At 52.5% G+C, this 4,551-nt stretch overlaps 1 protein-coding gene across 1 annotated transcript in view; it reads left to right on the forward strand.

Moving 5' to 3' along the window:
- KIRREL3 (kin of IRRE like 3 (Drosophila)) overlaps positions 1-4,551 on the forward strand; it is a gene marked incomplete at both ends in the record, with an annotated part of 40,875 nt that overhangs the window by 25,765 nt on the left and 10,559 nt on the right. The window lies entirely within an intron of this gene.

The following is a 4,551-nucleotide window of genomic DNA, read 5'->3' on the forward strand; positions in this document are numbered from 1 at the left end:
ATAAATAGAGTATGAATTTTGCATTGTCTCTCACCTGTATGACAAACTGCCAGCCTTCAGTCCCCACTCACTGTCACAAAGAGAAGAAAATAAGCAGGGAAGCAGCACAGGCAGCGGCAAACGTTAATTTTAAATGGAGATAACGCTAGAAAAGGAAGCCAAGGGCAACGCAGCAGGGGACTGAAAACCAACCACTCCCTTGACTTTGACTCAGCTCCTCGGCGCCTGCATGCTCCTTCCCCGGCAGCTGCTGGGTTTTAATTACAATTAAACTAGCTTGTGGAAAACAAAGCAACAAATTAGCACAAACAAAGAACCTGCTCCTTTCCTGACACCTACCAGGCACGCAGAGCAAAGTGCTCGGCAGCCTCAGGGCCGTTTGGAGCGTGCGGCATGGAAAAGCTTCTCTCGAGAGCTTTGCAGCTTACACTGCCGCTGAGTTTTTCGCCTTGCAGAGCTGACGGGGGAGCAAATGAAATCGGTGAGGTTCGCCGCTCAGCTTTGAGCATCTCCCAGCAGCCGACTGCCTGCAGCATCCCATCCTGCTAGGACGTGCTGCTGGAAGATCCGCTGCTGGGGTTTGGTGCAACCCCAAGGTGACAACGTTGGGACCACGCCATCACGGGCGTTGGACCCTTACACCGAGGGAGAATCCCACACCTCCAGGTCGAGATGGTCTCCTGGCCCTCCAAGCTAGGAGAACCAAGGTGGGCAAGCCCCAGAGCAGCGTCCTCAGGTCCGACGTCCACCAAGCAGCCCGTCCTGCAGCTGTCCTGCAGCTCTCCAGCTCCGGGAGCATGTCACGGTGTGTCTAATGCAGCTAATGAATTCTGCTGAAAGTCTTTTCCGCTGTAATTTGAGAAGGAAGTTGAACGCATCATATTTTCAAGTGACTTTAAATCCAGAGGGTGATATAATTGTCTTGGTATTACCGCATGCCTTTCTCCGTGGGCTGGGATTTGTCACAGTAAAATTAGGCATTTAGAAGTGTCTGTTCTGGGCTAGCTGCTTAGACTCTGATCGGTGTACGTGGGCTTCGAAGGGGCTGATCCATCCCACCGAAAGCACAGGGACCCCGACTGAGGGATCTTCATCCAACCCAGCCTGAGCCTGCAATCCTGCCTGTAGCAGCCCATCCGCTCTCAAAACAGTCAGAAATTGTGGCAGCACGATGCTGGGGTGGGAGAGCACCCTCCGGCCCTCGCTGCAAGCGGGTCTCGCTGCCCTCCCCACCGGCAGCCTCGCCGGCCAGGTCCGCGGTTGCAGAGAGGGGCTGGCAGCCCATCCCCGAGCCGGAGCGCGAGGTCACCAGCCTGAAAGGAAGCAGATACGATTCAGAGTCTTGTTAATGGGAAGGAGGATTATGCAAATGAGCAGCGTTTGGCAGGGCCGGAGCAGCAGAGGCAAGAAGGAAGCGAGGAACTGTTGGTGCCATCATAAATCGGCAGCAGTCGGATTTACAGCCCCCGTGTGAGCCAAAGCCTCTCGATGCTCTTGACTGCACACAAGCCTGGTTGAAGCTCGCACCCCGGTAGGAGAAGCACCCCAAGAGCACCTCCACAGCAGGATTGCCTGCGGTACGGTCTGTCGATGCATCATCCGGGCTTGGCAGGGGCTGCTGAGCGGGGACCACCACCCCTGCCGCTCTTGCTCTGCAAGAGAAGGTTTGTTAGAAGGGCTGGACAACCCCGAGTGGCTAATTCAGGATTTAATTTGCCTGGGATTCACCCCAACAAGCAAGCCAAGCCTGCCGGAGAGCTGGGAGCACAGGAGGGGCTGACCTGCCGCGCTGCTTGGTCAGGAGAACATCATGGTGTCCCTTCAGCTTACGCCTGCAGCAACCTGTTGAGGGCTTCACCGAACGTGTCTCCACCACTGCTCGTGGATGGGGACCTTGGGGTGGTCCCTTACAATACCAGGCGGCACGAGCCAGCCCAGGGCTTCTGCAGGAAGCCAGGAGTTAAACCAAACTCTCCTGCCAAACCATTGCCAACGTTGCAAGGGTTCAGATGGACTCAAGCAGGCTGGAGAAGTCGAGGCCATCCTTTGATTCCTCCAAGGCTCCCGAGTCAGCAAGCTGCCTTCTCTTTTGTGCGAACCGCCAGGACCGCACAAATAAATTGGCACTGGCGTGCTAAAAATAACCGCAACCAATAGCTCCATTATTTATATCCATAGCAACATTGTTTAAAGCCTTTTTCCTGCCTGTGGGCTGTCTCACACTTAGCGCTGAATGCCAAGCCGGAGATTGGCAGCTTTCATAAGGAGCCAGAGCCTGGTGGAGAATCAAACACCGGCCCCAAATGTGAAGAGGCTGCAACTTCATGCTATTATTTCTGGGCATGTTCATCTCACAAATGGTCTTTAGTCGTAGGCTATTATCATGATGATAAGCCTTCGACTCTGAACTCCTAAAGCAATAATAAAACCCAAAGCCGTTGGCATTTGTGCCATTTAAAATCCACTCTCCTTGGGGAAAATTATCCTTTTAATGATTATTAAGCCATTTTTCTCTAGCGTCACCCAGTCTTGGAGAGCTTCCAGAATTTACAAGTAACATACAACCATTGAAATAGGAAGAAGACGGCTTTTTTTTTTATTATTTACGCCTGGCCTACAGATCCCATCGCTGCTCTTGCTTCCCCTGGCTTTGGGTTCATTGGTGATCAGGGCAGGCAAGCGGGAGGATCACCTTGCACATGTTTAGTGAGCCAGGAAGCTCATCCTGCATGTCTTGTGCCACTCTTGGAAGATGATGGGGCCAGACGCGTCCCCATCGCATGTCCCGTCCAGGAGGAAAAAGCCCCGTTTAGGGCCATCTGCCCGTCACACCTGGCTGTGGGCACGGTTCTGCTCCTGCACCGGACATGGGGAGCGAAGACCAAGGCTAGCTGATGTTCCCACCTTGGCCATGCTTGGAAAGAGCTATTTCACGAAGGCAAGATGCCGTTTGCTTTCTCCTGAAGGGAGGCAAAGCAAGGAATCAACCAAACCCTCCTGAGACCCCAGCCAGTGCTTCTGAAAGATGGGCTTTCAGAGGTAGGTAAATGAGAACGCACGCCTGGGGAGCCTGCCCAGAAGAACATCTTGAAGAAGAGCATTTGGGCAGCAAACCACAACAAAATGTCTTTTTTTTTTTTTTTCTATTTCTCATATAAAGGGGCACAAAAGTTTCCACTAACATACAGCTATGACCATTACATCAAAACAAGTCCTGACCTTCTCCTTCACGCTCGGCTCCTGCTATTACCAATTTGGACAGCGGCTCACTTTCAGCAGTAATTTCCCGAGCTGCCAGAACTGTGTTTCTCGTCGGTGGTCAGTGAAGTGCGCTTCATTGAGCTGGTTCTCCGTGCATCTCACCTTGGAATATCATAGGGAAGGAAGGATAGGGCTGTATCTCAGTGGGAAGTATTTGGGGAGTGTGAAAGTTTGGTGCAGAAAGCTGTTACGGGGATAATTTCAATAGGCAACTGTATGTACGAAAGCACCAGAGTGAAGAATTTAGCATTTCGGTATATTTTTGTGCATTCTGCAAATTCATAAATGAGCAAGTTGGATGAGAATCAGTCAGGAAAACCCAGGCGAATCCGTTTCTCCCCACTTCACCCCAAATCCCTGAGACTTTTCTTAAAGAAACACATCAGCCGCGGGGGAAAAAGAAAAAAAAAAAAAAAAATTAGGAAAAGTTTCTCAAATCCACAAAGGATGGATTGATGGGAGAGAGGACGAGCACAGCAAGCTCTCCCATTCTGACCATCCCGGAGACGTGGGCTCAGCTGAGGCTCAGCCTCGACCGAGGTTGTCCCCAGCAGTATATCGGCCTCTCGTAACAACTCCTGTTGCAGCTCTTCCACTTTGCGTGGCCGGTACGGAGCCCGATGGTCTTTACAGTGTGTTTGTACATCGTTCCGAACACGTGTGTGTGGGTGGGCATGACAAAAAGGCGGTATTTTCTGACAAACCCAGTGACAGACTGGACAACAGGAGTGACAACCCGGAGCAAACATCCGAAATAGCCGGGCGGGGGCCGGGGGAGGTCTGCCAGCCCCTGCCTCCTCCCTCGCCCTGCCCTGCCCTGCCTGCCTGCATCCCTGTTGCTGTTTTCTTTTCTGCCAGCAGCAAGCCACTCATAGAAATGCAAATCTGCTTTAATTAAGGAGGCTAATAAACAGCAGTTAGGATCCCAGCTCTTGGGGAGATGCCTTGGGGTGATTCCCTCTTCAGGGGGAAGTCCCCCCCACATAGGGCTGTTGGAAGAGTGGGGGGGACACACTGATCCCACCAAGCCATGCTCTCCTCTCCAAGCCCTTTTCTCCCAACCGTGTCTTCAGGATGTCCACCAAGGCAGGACAAGGACATTTCCCTTCACAAGCCGGCTCAGCCGGTGCGTTCGGCCTCGTATTGCTCAGGGAGAGCCTTTCCCAGCCAGGCTGGGCTCCTTCAGCATCCGAATGGCGCAGGAGAGCCCAGCTGATGGGGTCCCAAGGTTTTTAGAATCATAGAATAGTTTGGGTGGGAAGGGACCTTTAGAGGTCATCTAGTCCAACC

Source organism: Fulmarus glacialis, unplaced genomic scaffold (assembly GCF_000690835.1).
Source record: "Fulmarus glacialis isolate BGI_N327 unplaced genomic scaffold, ASM69083v1 scaffold17330, whole genome shotgun sequence".
NCBI lineage: Eukaryota > Metazoa > Chordata > Aves > Procellariiformes > Procellariidae > Fulmarus > Fulmarus glacialis.